Here is a 16,851-nt window from a genome sequence, read left to right as displayed (position 1 = left end):
CTGACATCAGGAACCTGGACTGGTGAGTTTTCTTTTCCAGGGAAAATGGCCAAAGGATGTGCCCTGGGGACCCTGGCACTGGGCTGGGACCTGACTGCTAAAAATCCTTATATCGAAGGATGGACCCCACACCGAAGTTGTCCCCACCTCAAACTTGTGCTGCCCAGATAGACCCAAGGGAGCCCTACAAACTGACATCAGGAACCTGGACTGCTGAGTTTTCTTTCCCAGGGAAAATTGCCACAGAATGTGCCCGGGGGCCCCTGGCCCTGACTTCAAAAAATCCTTATATCGAACGATGGACCCCACACCGAAGTTGTCCCCACCTCAAACTTGTGCTGCCCTGATAGACCCAAGGGAGCCCTACAAACTGACATCAGGAACCTGGACTGGTGAGTTTTCTTTCCCAGGGAAAATGGCCAAAGGATGTGCCCTAAGCCCGTGGCCCCTGGGCTGGGGCCTGACTGCAAAATATCCTTACATCGAAGGATGGATCGCAGACATAATTTGTCCTCTCCTCAAATTTCTGCTGCCCAGATAGACCCAAGGGAGCCCTACAAAATGATATCAGGAACCTGGACTGGTGAATTTTCGTTCCCAGGGAAAATCGCCAAAGGATGTGCCCAGGGGCCCCGGGCACAGGTCTGGGACCTGACTGCAAAGAATATTTATATCGACGTTTGGACCCCAAACTGAAGTTATCCCCTCCTCATATTGTGCTGCCCAGATAGACCCAAGGGAGCCCTACAAACTGACATCAGCAACCTGGACTGGTGAGTTTTCTTTCCCAGGGAAAATGGCCAAAGGATGTGCCCAGGAGCCCCTGGCCCTGGGGTGGGTCCTGACTGTAAAGAATCCCAATATCGAAGGATGGATCACAGACCAAAATTGTCCCCTCCTCAATCTTGTGCTACCCTGATAGACCCAAGGGAGCCCTACAAACTGACATCAGGAACCTGGACTGGTGAGTTTCCTTTCCCAGGGAAAATGGCCAAAGGATGTGCCCAGGGGCCCCTGGCCCTGGGCTGGGCCCTGATTTCAAAGACTCCTTATATTGAAGGATGGACCCCAGACCGAAGTTGTCCCGAAATAAAATATGTGCTGCCCTGATAGACCCAAGGGAGCCCTACAAACTCACATCAGCAACCTGGACTGCTGAGTTTTCTTTCCCAGGGAAAATTGCCAAAGACTTTGCCCTGGGGCCCCTGGCACTCGGCAGACACCTGACTGCAAAGAATCCTTATATCGAAGGATGGACACCAGACCAAAATTGTTTCCTCCTCAAATTACTGCTGCCCCGATAGACCCACGGGAGCCCTACAAACTGACATCAGGAACCTGGACTGGTGAGTTTTCTTTTCCAGGGAAAATGGCCAAAGGATGTGCCCTCGGGACCCTGGCACTGGGCTGGGACCTGAATGCAAAAATTCCTTATATCGAAGGATGGACTCCACACCGAAGTTGTCCCCACCTCAAATTTGTGCTGCCCTGATAGACCCAAGGGAGCCCTACAAACTGACATCAGCAACCTGGACTGGTGAATTTTCTTTCCCAGGGAAAATGGCCAAAGGGTGTGCCCGGGGGCCCCTGGCCCTGACTGCAAAAAATCCTTATATCGAAGGATGGACCCCACACCGAAGTTGTCCCCACCTCAAACTTGTGCTGCCCTGATAGACCCAAGGGAGCCCTACAAACTGACATCATCAGCATGGACTGCTGAGCTTTCTTTCCCAGGGAAAACGGAAAAAGGATGTGCCCAGGGGCCCCTGGCCCTGGGCAGGGTCCTCACTGCAAAAAATCCTTATATCGAAGGATGGACCCCACACCGAAGTTGTCCCCACCTCAAAATTGTGCTGCCCTGATAGACCCAAGGGAGCCCTACAAACTGACATCAGCAACCTGGACTGGTGAGTTTTCTTTCCCAGGGAAAATGGAAAAAGGTTGTGCCCAGGGGCCCCTGGCCCTGGGCAGGGTCCTCACTGAAAAAAATCCTTATATCGAAGGATGCACCCCACACCGAAGTTGTCCCAACCTCAAATTTGTGGTGCCCTGATAGACCCAAGGGAGCCCTACAAACTGACATCAGGAACCTGGACTGCTGAGTTTTCTTTCCCAGGGAAAATGGAAAAAGGATGTGCCCAGGGGCCCCTCGCCCTGGCCAGGGTCCTCACTGCAAAGAATCCTTATATCGAAGGATGGACCCCACACCGAAGTTGTCCCCACCTCAAACTTGTGGTGCCCTGATAGACCCAAGGGAGCCCTACAAACTGACATCAGGAACCTGGACTGCTGAGTTTTCTTTCCCAGGGAAAATGGAAAAAGGATGTGCCCAGGGGCCCCTGGCACTGGGCACGGTCCTCACTGCAAAAAATCCTTATATCGAAGGATGGACCCCACACCGAAATTGTCCCCACCTCAAACTTGTGCTGCCCTGATAGACCCAAGGGAGCCCTACAAAGTGACATCAGGAACCTGGACTGGTGAGTGTTCTTTCCCAGGGAAAATGGCCACAGAATGTGCCCAGGGGCCCATGGCTCTCGGCTGGGCCTTGACTTCAAAGAATCCTTATATCGAAGGATGGACCCCACACCGAAGTTGTCCCCACCTCAAACTTGTGCTGCCCTGATAGACCCAAGGGAGCCCTACAAACTGACATCAGGAACCTGGACTGGTGAGTTTTCTTTCCCAGGGAAAATGGCCAAAGGATGTTCCCTGGGGCCCCTGGCACTCGGCTGGGACCTGAGTGAAAAGAATCCTTATATCGAAGGATGGATAACAGACCAAAGTTGTCCGCTCCTCAAATTTCTGCTGCCCAGATAGACCCAAGGGAGCCCTACAAACTGACATCAGGAACCTGGACTGGTGAGTTTTCTTTTCCAGGGAAAATGGCCAAAGGATGTGCCCTGGGGACCCTGGCACTGGGCTGGGTCCTCACTGCTAAAAATCCTTATATCGAAGGATGGACCCCACACCGAAGTTGTCCCCACCTCAAACTTGTGCTGCCCAGATAGACCCAAGGGAGCCCTACAAACTGACATCAGGAACCTGGACTGGTGAGTTTTCTTTCCCAGGGAAAATGGCCAAAGGATGTGCCCGGGGGCACCTGGCCCTGACTTCAAAAAATCCTTATATCGAACGATGGACCGCACACCGAAGTTGTCCCCACCTCAAACTTGTGCTGCCCTGATAGACCCAAGGGAGCCCTACAAACTGACATCAGGAACCTGGACTGGTGAGTTTTCTTTCCCAGGGAAAATGGCCAAAGGATGTGCCCAGGGGACCCTGGCCCTGACTGCAAAACCTCCTTATATCGAAGGATGGACCCCACACCGAAGTTGTCCCCACCTCAAACTTGTGCTGCCCTGATAGACCCAAGGGAGCCCTACAAACTGACATCAGCAACCTGGACTGGTGAGTTTTCTTTCCCAGGGAAAATGGAAAAAGGATGTGCCCAGGGGCCCCTGGCCCTGGGCAGGGTCCTCACTGCAAAGAATCCTTATATTGAAGGATGGACCCCACACCGAAGTTGTCCCCACCTCAAACTTGTGCTGCCCTGATAGACCCAAGGGAGCCCTACAAACTGACATCAGGAACCTGGACTGGTGAGTGTTCTTTCCCAGGGAAAATGGCCAAAGAATGTGCCCAGGGGCCCATGGCTCTCGGCTGGGCCTTGACTTCAAAGAATCCTTATATCGAAGGATGGATACCAGACTGAAGTTGTCCCCATCTCATACTTGTGCTGCCCTGATAGACCCAAGAGAGCCCTACAAACTGACATCAGGAACCTGGACTGGTGAGTGTTCTTTCCCAGGGAAAATGGCCAAAGGATGTTTCCTGGGGCCCCTGGCACTCGGCTGACACCTGACTGCAAATAATCCCAATATCGAAGGATGGATCGCAGACCAAGATTGTTTGCTCCTCAAATTTCTGCTGCCCAGATAGACCCAAGGGAGCTCTACAAACTGACATCAGCAACCTGGACTGGTGAGTTTTCTTTTCCACGGAAAATGGCCAAAGGATGTGCCCTCGGGACCCTGGCACTGGGCTGGGACCTGAATGCAAAAAATCCTTATATCGAAAGATGGACCCCACACCGAAGTTGTCCCCACCTCAAATTTGTGCTGCCCTGATAGACCCAAGGGAGCCCTACAAACTGACATCAGCAACCTGGACTGGTGAGTTTTCTTTCCCAGGGAAAATGGCAAAAGGATGTGCCCGGGGGCCCCTGGCCCTGACTTCAAAAAATCCTTTTATCGAAGGATGGACCCCACACCGAAGTTGTCCCCACCTCAAACTTGTGCTGCCCTGATAGACCCAAGGGAGCCCTACAAACTGACATCAGGAACCTGGACTGCTGAGTTTTCTATCCCGGGGAAAATGGCCAAAGGATGTGCCCAGGGGCCCCTGGCCCTGACTGCAAAGAATCCTTATATCGAAGGATGGACCCCACACCGAAGTTGTCCCCACCTCAAACTTGTGCTGTCCTGATAGACCCAAGGGAGCCCTACAAACTGACATCATCAACATGGACTGCTGAGTTTTCTTTCCCAGGGAAAATGGAAAAAGGTTGTGCCCAGGGGCCCTTGGGCCTGGGCAGGGTCCTCACTGCAAAAAATCCTTATATCGAAGGATGGACCCCACACCGAAGTTGTCCCCACCTCAAATTTGTGCGGCCCTGATAGACCTAAGGGAGCCCTACAAACTGACATCAGGAACCTGGACTGGTGGGTTTTCTTTCCCAGGGAAAATGGCCAAAGGGTGTGCCCCGGGGACCCTGGCACTGGGCTGGGACCTGACTGCTAAAAATCCTTATATCGAAGGATGGACCCCACACCGAAGTTGTCCCCTCCTAAAACTTCTGCTGCCCTGTTAGACCCAAGGGAGCCCTACAAACTAACATCAGCAACCTGGACTGGTGAGTTTTCTTTCCCAGGGAAAATGGCCAAAGGATGTGCCCAGGAGCCCCTGGCCCTTGGCTGGGGCCTGACTGCTAAAAATCCTTATATCGAAGGACGCACCCCAGACTGAAGTTGTCCCGATCTCATACTTGTGCTGCCCTGATAGAACCAAGGGAGCCCTACAAACTGACATCAGCAACCTGGACTGGTGAATTTTCTTTTCCAGGGAAAATGGCCAAAGGATGTGCCCAGAGGACCCTGGCACTGGGCTGGGTCCTGATTGCAAATAATCCTTATATCGAAGGATGGAACCCAGACTGAAGTTGTCCCCTACTCAAACTTGTGCTGCCCTGATAGACCCAAGGGGGCCCTACAAACTGACATCAGGAACCTGGACTGGTGAATTTTCTTTCCCAGGGAAAATGGCCAAAGCATGTGCCCAGGGGCCCCTGGCCCCTGGCTGGGTCCTGACTGTAAATAATCCCTATATCGAAGGATGGACCCCAGACCGAAGTTGTCCCCTCCTAAAACTTGTGCTGCCCTGTTAGACCCAAGGGAGCCCTACAAACTGACATCAGCAACCTGGACTGGTGAATTTTCTTTCCCAGGGAAAATGGCCAAAGGATGTTCCCTGGGGCCCCTGGCACTCGGCTGGGACCTGACTGCAAAGAATCCCTATATCGAAGGGTGGATCGCAGACCAAACTTGTCCGCTCCTCAAATTTCTGCTGCCTTGATAGAACCAAGGGAGCCCTACAAAGTGACATCAGGAACCTGGACTGGTGAGTTTTCTTTCCCAGGGAAAATGGCCAAAGGGTGTGCCCCGGGGACCCTGGCACTGGGCTGGGACCTGACTGCTAAAAATCCTTATATCGAAGGATGGACCCCACACCGAAGTTGTCCCCTCCTAAAACTTCTGCTGCCCTGTTAGACCCAAGGGAGCCCTACAAACTAACATCAGCAACCTGGACTGGTGAGTTTTCTTTCCCAGGGAAAATGGCCAAAGGATGTGCCCAGGAGCCCCTGGCCCTTGGCTGGGGCCTGACTGCTAAAAATCCTTATATCGAAGGACGCACCCCAGACTGAAGTTGTCCCGATCTCATACTTGTGCTGCCCTGATAGAACCAAGGGAGCCCTACAAACTGACATCAGCAACCTGGACTGGTGAATTTTCTTTTCCAGGGAAAATGGCCAAAGGATGTGCCCAGAGGACCCTGGCACTGGGCTGGGTCCTGATTGCAAATAATCCTTATATCGAAGGATGGAACCCAGACTGAAGTTGTCCCCTACTCAAACTTGTGCTGCCCTGATAGACCCAAGGGGGCCCTACAAACTGACATCAGGAACCTGGACTGGTGAATTTTCTTTCCCAGGGAAAATGGCCAAAGCATGTGCCCAGGGGCCCCTGGCCCCTGGCTGGGTCCTGACTGTAAATAATCCCTATATCGAAGGATGGACCCCAGACCGAAGTTGTCCCCTCCTAAAACTTGTGCTGCCCTGTTAGACCCAAGGGAGCCCTACAAACTGACATCAGCAACCTGGACTGGTGAATTTTCTTTCCCAGGGAAAATGGCCAAAGGATGTTCCCTGGGGCCCCTGGCACTCGGCTGGGACCTGACTGCAAAGAATCCCTATATCGAAGGGTGGATCGCAGACCAAACTTGTCCGCTCCTCAAATTTCTGCTGCCTTGATAGAACCAAGGGAGCCCTACATACTGACATCAGGAACCTGGACTGGTGAGTTTTCTTTCCCAGGGAAAATGGCCAAAGGATGTGCCCCGGGGACCCTGGCACTGGGCTGGGTCCTGACTGCTAAAAATCCTTATATCGAAGGACGCACCCCAGACCGAAGTTGTCCCCTCCTGAAAGTTGTGCTACCCAGATAGACCCAAGTGAGCCCTACAAACTGGCATCAGCAACCTGGACTGGTGAGTTTTCTTTCCCAGGGAAAATGGCCAAAGGATGTGCCCAAGGGCCCCTGGCCCTGGGCTCGGACCTGACTGTAAACAATCCCTATATCGAAGGATGGATCACAGACCAAAGTTGTCCCCTCCTAAAACTTCTGCTGCCCTGTTAGACCCAAGGGAGCCCTACAAACTGACATCAGCAACCTGGACTGGTGAGTTTTCTTTCCCAGGGAAAATGGCCAAAGGATGTGCCCTGGGGACCCTGGAACTGGGCTGGGACCTGACTGCAAAAAATCCTTATATCGAAGGATGGACCCCACACCGAAGTTGTCCCCACCTCAAACTTGTGCTGCCCTGATAGACCCAAGGGAGCCCTACAAAGTGACATCAGGAACCTGGACTGGTGAGTGTTCTTTCCCAGGGAAAATGGCCACAGAATGTGCCCAGGGGCCCATGGCTCTCGGCTGGGCCTTGACTTCAAAGAATCCTTATATCGAAGGATGGACCCCACACCGAAGTTGTTCCCAACTCAAACTTGTGCTGCCCTGATAGACCCAAGGGAGCCCTACAAACTGACATCAGCAACCTGGACTGGTGAGTGTTCTTTCCCAGGGAAAATGGCCAAAGGATGTTTCCTGGGGCCCCTGGCACTCGGCTGACACCTGACTGCAAATAATCCCAATATCGAAGGATGGATCGCAGACCAAGATTGTTTGCTCCTCAAATTTCTGCTGCCCAGATAGACCCAAGGGAGCTCTACAAACTGACATCAGCAACCTGGACTGGTGAGTTTTCTTTTCCACGGAAAATGGCCAAAGGATGTGCCCTCGGGACCCTGGCACTGGGCTGGGACCTGAATGCAAAAAATCCTTATATCGAAAGATGGACCCCACACCGAAGTTGTCCCCACCTCAAATTTGTGCTGCCCTGATAGACCCAAGGGAGCCCTACAAACTGACATCAGCAACCTGGACTGGTGAGTTTTCTTTCCCAGGGAAAATGGCAAAAGGATGTGCCCGGGGGCCCCTGGCCCTGACTTCAAAAAATCCTTTTATCGAAGGATGGACCCCACACCGAAGTTGTCCCCACCTCAAACTTGTGCTGCCCTGATAGACCCAAGGGAGCCCTACAAACTGACATCAGGAACCTGGACTGCTGAGTTTTCTATCCCGGGGAAAATGGACAAAGGATGTGCCCAGGGGCCCCTGGCCCTGACTGCAAAGAATCCTTATATCGAAGGATGGACCCCACACCGAAGTTGTCCCCACCTCAAACTTGTGCTGTCCTGATAGACCCAAGGGAGCCCTACAAACTGACATCATCAACATGGACTGCTGAGTTTTCTTTCCCAGGGAAAATGGAAAAAGGTTGTGCCCAGGGGCCCTTGGGCCTGGGCAGGGTCCTCACTGCAAAAAATCCTTATATCGAAGGATGGACCCCACACCGAAGTTGTCCCCACCTCAAATTTGTGCGGCCCTGATAGACCTAAGGGAGCCCTACAAAGTGACATCAGGAACCTGGACTGGTGAGTTTTCTTTCCCAGGGAAAATGGCCAAAGGGTGTGCCCCGGGGACCCTGGCACTGGGCTGGGACCTGACTGCTAAAAATCCTTATATCGAAGGATGGACCCCACACCGAAGTTGTCCCCTCCTAAAACTTCTGCTGCCCTGTTAGACCCAAGGGAGCCCTACAAACTAACATCAGCAACCTGGACTGGTGAGTTTTCTTTCCCAGGGAAAATGGCCAAAGGATGTGCCCAGGAGCCCCTGGCCCTTGGCTGGGGCCTGACTGCTAAAAATCCTTATATCGAAGGACGCACCCCAGACTGAAGTTGTCCCGATCTCATACTTGTGCTGCCCTGATAGAACCAAGGGAGCCCTACAAACTGACATCAGCAACCTGGACTGGTGAATTTTCTTTCCCAGGGAAAATGGCCAAAGGATGTGCCCAGAGGACCCTGGCACTGGGCTGGGTCCTGATTGCAAATAATCCTTATATCGAAGGATGGAACCCAGACTGAAGTTGTCCCCTACTCAAACTTGTGCTGCCCTGATAGACCCAAGGGGGCCCTACAAACTGACATCAGGAACCTGGACTGGTGAATTTTCTTTCCCAGGGAAAATGGCCAAAGCATGTGCCCAGGGGCCCCTGGCCCCTGGCTGGGTCCTGACTGTAAATAATCCCTATATCGAAGGATGGACCCCAGACCGAAGTTGTCCCCTCCTAAAACTTGTGCTGCCCTGTTAGACCCAAGGGAGCCCTACAAACTGACATCAGCAACCTGGACTGGTGAATTTTCTTTCCCAGGGAAAATGGCCAAAGGATGTTCCCTGGGGCCCCTGGCACTCGGCTGGGACCTGACTGCAAAGAATCCCTATATCGAAGGGTGGATCGCAGACCAAACTTGTCCGCTCCTCAAATTTCTGCTGCCTTGATAGAACCAAGGGAGCCCTACAAAGTGACATCAGGAACCTGGACTGGTGAGTTTTCTTTCCCAGGGAAAATGGCCAAAGGGTGTGCCCCGGGGACCCTGGCACTGGGCTGGGACCTGACTGCTAAAAATCCTTATATCGAAGGATGGACCCCACACCGAAGTTGTCCCCTCCTAAAACTTCTGCTGCCCTGTTAGACCCAAGGGAGCCCTACAAACTAACATCAGCAACCTGGACTGGTGAGTTTTCTTTCCCAGGGAAAATGGCCAAAGGATGTGCCCAGGAGCCCCTGGCCCTTGGCTGGGGCCTGACTGCTAAAAATCCTTATATCGAAGGACGCACCCCAGACTGAAGTTGTCCCGATCTCATACTTGTGCTGCCCTGATAGAACCAAGGGAGCCCTACAAACTGACATCAGCAACCTGGACTGGTGAATTTTCTTTTCCAGGGAAAATGGCCAAAGGATGTGCCCAGAGGACCCTGGCACTGGGCTGGGTCCTGATTGCAAATAATCCTTATATCGAAGGATGGAACCCAGACTGAAGTTGTCCCCTACTCAAACTTGTGCTGCCCTGATAGACCCAAGGGGGCCCTACAAACTGACATCAGGAACCTGGACTGGTGAATTTTCTTTCCCAGGGAAAATGGCCAAAGCATGTGCCCAGGGGCCCCTGGCCCCTGGCTGGGTCCTGACTGTAAATAATCCCTATATCGAAGGATGGACCCCAGACCGAAGTTGTCCCCTCCTAAAACTTGTGCTGCCCTGTTAGACCCAAGGGAGCCCTACAAACTGACATCAGCAACCTGGACTGGTGAATTTTCTTTCCCAGGGAAAATGGCCAAAGGATGTTCCCTGGGGCCCCTGGCACTCGGCTGGGACCTGACTGCAAAGAATCCCTATATCGAAGGGTGGATCGCAGACCAAACTTGTCCGCTCCTCAAATTTCTGCTGCCTTGATAGAACCAAGGGAGCCCTACAAAGTGACATCAGGAACCTGGACTGGTGAGTTTTCTTTCCCAGGGAAAATGGCCAAAGGATGTGCCCCGGGGACCCTGGCACTGGGCTGGGACCTGACTGCTAAAAATCCTTATATCGAAGGACGCACCCCAGACCGAAGTTGTCCCGTCCTGAAAGTTGTGCTACCCAGATAGACCCAAGTGAGCCCTACAAACTGGCATCAGCAACCTGGACTGGTGAGTTTTCTTTCCCAGGGAAAATGGCCAAAGGATGTGCCCAAGGGCCCCTGGCCCTGGGCTCGGACCTGACTGTAAACAATCCCTATATCGAAGGATGGATCACAGACCAAAGTTGTCCCCTCCTAAAACTTCTGCTGCCCTGTTAGACCCAAGGGAGCCCTACAAACTGACATCAGCAACCTGGACTGGTGAGTTTTCTTTCCCAGGGAAAATGGCCAAAGGATGTGCCCTGGGGACCCTGGAACTGGGCTGGGACCTGACTGCAAAAAATCCTTATATCGAAGGATGGACCCCACACCGAAGTTGTCCCCACCTCAAACTTGTGCTGCCCTGATAGACCCAAGGGAGCCCTACAAAGTGACATCAGGAACCTGGACTGGTGAGTGTTCTTTCCCAGGGAAAATGGCCACAGAATGTGCCCAGGGGCCCATGGCTCTCGGCTGGGCCTTGACTTCAAAGAATCCTTATATCGAAGGATGGACCCCACACCGAAGTTGTTCCCAACTCAAACTTGTGCTGCCCTGATAGACCCAAGGGAGCCCTACAAACTGACATCAGGAACCTGGACTGCTGAGTTTTCTTTCCCAGGGAAAATGGCCAAAGGATGTTCCCTGGGGCCCCTGGCACTCGGCTGGGACCTGACTGAAAAGAATCCTTATATCGAAGGATGGATAACAGACCAAAATTGTCCGCTCCTCAAATTTCTGCTGCCCAGATAGACCCAAGGGAGCCCTACAAACTGACATCAGGAACCTGGACTGGTGAGTTTTCTTTTCCAGGGAAAATGGCCAAAGGATGTGCCCTGGGGACCCTGGCACTGGGCTGGGACCTGACTGCTAAAAATCCGTATATCGAAGGATGGACCCCACACCGAAGTTGTCCCCACCTCAAACTTGTGCTGCCCAGATAGACCCAAGGGAGCCCTACAAACTGACATCAGGAACCTGGACTGCTGAGTTTTCTTTCCCAGGGAAAATTGCCACAGAATGTGCCCGGGGGCCCCTGGCCCTGACTTCAAAAAATCCTTATATCGAACGATGGACCCCACACCGAAGTTGTCCCCACCTCAAACTTGTGCTGCCCTGATAGACCCAAGGGAGCCCTACAAACTGACATCAGGAACCTGGACTGGTGAGTTTTCTTTCCCAGGGAAAATGGCCAAAGGATGTGCCCTAAGCCCGTGGCCCCTGGGCTGGGGCCTGACTGCAAAATATCCTTACATCGAAGGATGGATCGCAGACATAATTTGTCCTCTCCTCAAATTTCTGCTGCCCAGATAGACCCAAGGGAGCCCTACAAAATGATATCAGGAACCTGGACTGGTGAATTTTCGTTCCCAGGGAAAATCGCCAAAGGATGTGCCCAGGGGCCCCGGGCACAGGTCTGGGACCTGACTGCAAAGAATATTTATATCGACGTTTGGACCCCAAACTGAAGTTATCCCCTCCTCATATTGTGCTGCCCAGATAGACCCAAGGGAGCCCTACAAACTGACATCAGCAACCTGGACTGGTGAGTTTTCTTTTCCAGGGAAAATGGCCAAAGGATGTGCCCAGGGGCCCCTGGCCCTGGGGTGGGTCCTGACTGTAAAGAATCCCAATATCGAAGGATGGATCACAGACCAAAATTGTCCCCTCCTGAATCTTGTGCTACCCTGATAGACCCAAGGGAGCCCTACAAACTGACATCAGGAACCTGGACTGGTGAGTTTCCTTTCCCAGGGAAAATGGCCAAAGGATGTGCCCAGGGGCCCCTGGCCCTGGGCTGGGCCCTGATTTCAAAGACTCCTTATATTGAAGGATGGACCCCAGACCGAAGTTGTCCCGAAATAAAATATGTGCTGCCCTGAGAGACCCAAGGGAGCCCTACAAACTCACATCAGCAACCTGGACTGGTGAGTTTTCTTTCCCAGGGAAAATGGCCAAAGGATGTGCCCAGGGGCCCCTGGCCCTGGGCTGGGGCCTGACTGCAAAAAATCCATATATCGAAGCATGGATCACAGACCAAAGTCGACCCCTCCTCAAATTTCTGCTGCCCAGATAGACCCAAGGAAGCCCTACAAACCGACATCAGCAACCTGGACTGCTGAGTTTTCTTTCCCAGGGAAAATTGCCATAGACTTTGCCCTGGGGCCCCTGGCACTCGGCAGACACCTGACTGCAAAGAATCCTTATATCGAAGGATGGACACCAGACTGAAGTTGTCCCCATCTCATACTTGTGCTGCCCTGATAGACCCAAGGGTGCCCTACAAACTGACATCAGCAACCTGGACTGGTGAATTTTCTTTCCCAGGGAAAATGGCCAAAGGATGTTCCCTGGGGACCCTGGCACTCGGCAGACACCTGACTGCAAAGAATCCCAATATCGAAGGATGGATCGCAGACCAAAATTGTTTCCTCCTCAAATTACTGCTGCCCCGATAGACCCACGGGAGCCCTACAAACTGACATCAGGAACCTGGACTGGTGAGTTTTCTTTTCCAGGGAAAATGGCCAAAGGATGTGCCCTCGGGACCCTGGCACTGGGCTGGGACCTGAATGCAAAAATTCCTTATATCGAAGGATGGACTCCACACCGAAGTTGTCCCCACCTCAAATTTGTGCTGCCCTGATAGACCCAAGGGAGCCCTACAAACTGACATCAGCAACCTGGACTGGTGAATTTTCTTTCCCAGGGAAAATGGCCAAAGGGTGTGCCCGGGGGCCCCTGGCCCTGACTGCAAAAAATCCTTATATCGAAGGATGGACCCCACACCGAAGTTGTCCCCACCTCAAACTTGTGCTGCCCTTATAGACCCAAGGGAGCCCTACAAACTGACATCAGGAACCTGGACTGGTGAGTTTTCTTTCCCAGGAAAAATGGCCAAAGGATGTGCCTGGGGGCCCCTGGCCCTGACTGCAAAAAATCCTTATATCGAAGGATGGACCCCACACCGAAGTTGTCCCCACCTCAAACTTGTGCTGCCCTGATAGACCCAAGGGAGCCCTACAAACTGACATCATCATCATGGACTGCTGAGCTTTCTTTCCCAGGGAAAACGGAAAAAGGATGTGCCCAGGGGCCCCTGGCCCCGGGCAGGGTCCTCACTGCAAAAAATCCTTATATCGAAGGATGGACCCCACACCGAAGTTGTCCCCACCTCAAAATTGTGCTGCCCTGATAGACCCAAGGGAGCCCTACAAACTGACATCAGCAACCTGGACTGGTGAGTTTTCTTTCCCAGGGAAAATGGAAAAAGGTTGTGCCCAGGGGCCCCTGGCCCTGGGCAGGGTTCTCACTGAAAAAAATCCTTATATCGAAGGATGCACCCCACACCGAAGTTGTCCCAACCTCAAACTTGTGCTGCCCTGATAGACCCAAGGGAGCCCTACAAACTGACATCAGGAACCTGGACTGCTGAGTTTTCTTTCCCAGGGAAAAAGGAAAAAGGATGTGCCCAGGGGCCCCTGGCCCTGGGCACGGTCCTCACTGCAAAAAATCCTTATATCGAAGGATGGACCCCACACCGAAATTGTCCCCACCTCAAACTTGTGCTGCCCTGATAGACCCAAGGGAGCCCTACAAAGTGACATCAGGAACCTGGACTGGTGAGTGTTCTTTCCCAGGGAAAATGGCCACAGAATGTGCCCAGGGGCCCATGGCTCTCGGCTGGGCCTTGACTTCAAAGAATCCTTATATCGAAGGATGGACCCCACACCGAAGTTGTCCCCACCTCAAACTTGTGCTGCCCTGATAGACCCAAGGGAGCCCTACAAACTGACATCAGGAACCTGGACTGGTGAGTTTTCTTTCCCAGGGAAAATGGCCAAAGGATGTTCCCTGGGGCCCCTGGCACTCGGCTGGGACCTGACTGAAAAGAATCCTTATATCGAAGGATGGATAACAGACCAAAGTTGTCCGCTCCTCAAATTTCTGCTGCCCAGATAGACCCAAGGGAGCCCTACAAACTGACATCAGGAACCTGGACTGGTGAGTTTTCTTTTCCAGGGAAAATGGCCAAAGGATGTGCCCTGGGGACCCTGGCACTGGGCTGGGTCCTCACTGCTAAAAATCCTTATATCGAAGGATGGACCCCACACCGAAGTTGTCCCCACCTCAAACTTGTGCTGCCCAGATAGACCCAAGGGAGCCCTACAAACTGACATCAGGAACCTGGACTGGTGAGTTTTCTTTCCCAGGGAAAATGGCCAAAGGATGTGCCCGGGGGCACCTGGCCCTGACTTCAAAAAATCCTTATATCGAACGATGGACCGCACACCGAAGTTGTCCCCACCTCAAACTTGTGCTGCCCTGATAGACCCAAGGGAGCCCTACAAACTGACATCAGGAACCTGGACTGGTGAGTTTTCTTTCCCAGGGAAAATGGCCAAAGGATGTGCCCAGGGGACCCTGGCCCTGACTGCAAAACCTCCTTATATCGAAGGATGGACCCCACACCGAAGTTGTCCCCACCTCAAACTTGTGCTGCCCTGATAGACCCAAGGGAGCCCTACAAACTGACATCAGCAACCTGGACTGGTGAGTTTTCTTTCCCAGGGAAAATGGAAAAAGGATGTGCCCAGGGGCCCCTGGCCCTGGGCAGGGTCCTCACTGCAAAGAATCCTTATATCGAAGGATGGACCCCACACCGAAGTTGTCCCCACAACAAACTTGTGCTGCCCTGATAGACCCAAGGGAGCCCTACAAACTGACATCAGGAACCTGGACTGGTGAGTGTTCTTTCCCAGGGAAAATGGCCAAAGAATGTGCCCAGGGGCCCATGGCTCTCGGCTGGGCCTTGACTTCAAAGAATCCTTATATCGAAGGATGGATACCAGACTGAAGTTGTCCCCATCTCATACTTGTGCTGCCCTGATAGACCCAAGAGAGCCCTACAAACTGACATCAGGAACCTGGACTGGTGAGTGTTCTTTCCCAGGGAAAATGGCCAAAGGATGTTTCCTGGGGCCCCTGGCACTCGGCTGACACCTGACTGCAAATAATCCCAATATCGAAGGATGGATCGCAGACCAAGATTGTTTGCTCCTCAAATTTCTGCTGCCCAGATAGACCCAAGGGAGCTCTACAAACTGACATCAGCAACCTGGACTGGTGAGTTTTCTTTTCCACGGAAAATGGCCAAAGGATGTGCCCTCGGGACCCTGGCACTGGGCTGGGACCTGAATGCAAAAAATCCTTATATCGAAAGATGGACCCCACACCGAAGTTGTCCCCACCTCAAATTTGTGCTGCCCTGATAGACCCAAGGGAGCCCTACAAACTGACATCAGCAACCTGGACTGGTGAGTTTTCTTTCCCAGGGAAAATGGCAAAAGGATGTGCCCGGGGGCCCCTGGCCCTGACTTCAAAAAATCCTTTTATCGAAGGATGGACCCCACACCGAAGTTGTCCCCACCTCAAACTTGTGCTGCCCTGATAGACCCAAGGGAGCCCTACAAACTGACATCAGGAACCTGGACTGCTGAGTTTTCTATCCCGGGGAAAATGGCCAAAGGATGTGCCCAGGGGCCCCTGGCCCTGACTGCAAAGAATCCTTATATCGAAGGATGGACCCCACACCGAAGTTGTCCCCACCTCAAACTTGTGCTGTCCTGATAGACCCAAGGGAGCCCTACAAACTGACATCATCAACATGGACTGCTGAGTTTTCTTTCCCAGGGAAAATGGAAAAAGGTTGTGCCCAGGGGCCCTTGGGCCTGGGCAGGGTCCTCACTGCAAAAAATCCTTATATCGAAGGATGGACCCCACACCGAAGTTGTCCCCACCTCAAATTTGTGCGGCCCTGATAGACCTAAGGGAGCCCTACAAACTGACATCAGGAACCTGGACTGGTGAGTTTTCTTTCCCAGGGAAAATGGCCAAAGGATGTGCCCCGGGGACCCTGGCACTGGGCTGGGACCTGACTGCTAAAAATCCTTATATCGAAGGATGGACCCCACACCGAAGTTGTCCCCTCCTAAAACTTCTGCTGCCCTGTTAGACCCAAGGGAGCCCTACAAACTAACATCAGCAACCTGGACTGGTGAGTTTTCTTTCCCAGGGAAAATGGCCAAAGGATGTGCCCAGGAGCCCCTGGCCCTTGGCTGGGGCCTGACTGCTAAAAATCCTTATATCGAAGGACGCACCCCAGACTGAAGTTGTCCCGATCTCATACTTGTGCTGCCCTGATAGAACCAAGGGAGCCCTACAAACTGACATCAGCAACCTGGACTGGTGAATTTTCTTTTCCAGGGAAAATGGCCAAAGGATGTGCCCAGAGGACCCTGGCACTGGGCTGGGTCCTGATTGCAAATAATCCTTATATCGAAGGATGGAACCCAGACTGAAGTTGTCCCCTACTCAAACTTGTGCTGCCCTGATAGACCCAAGGGGGCCCTACAAACTGACATCAGGAACCTGGACTGGTGAATTTTCTT

The sequence above is a fragment of the Lonchura striata genome, chromosome 4 (assembly GCF_046129695.1).
Source record: "Lonchura striata isolate bLonStr1 chromosome 4, bLonStr1.mat, whole genome shotgun sequence".
Lineage (NCBI taxonomy): Eukaryota > Metazoa > Chordata > Aves > Passeriformes > Estrildidae > Lonchura > Lonchura striata.
Note: the sequence above shows the minus strand (reverse complement) of the source record.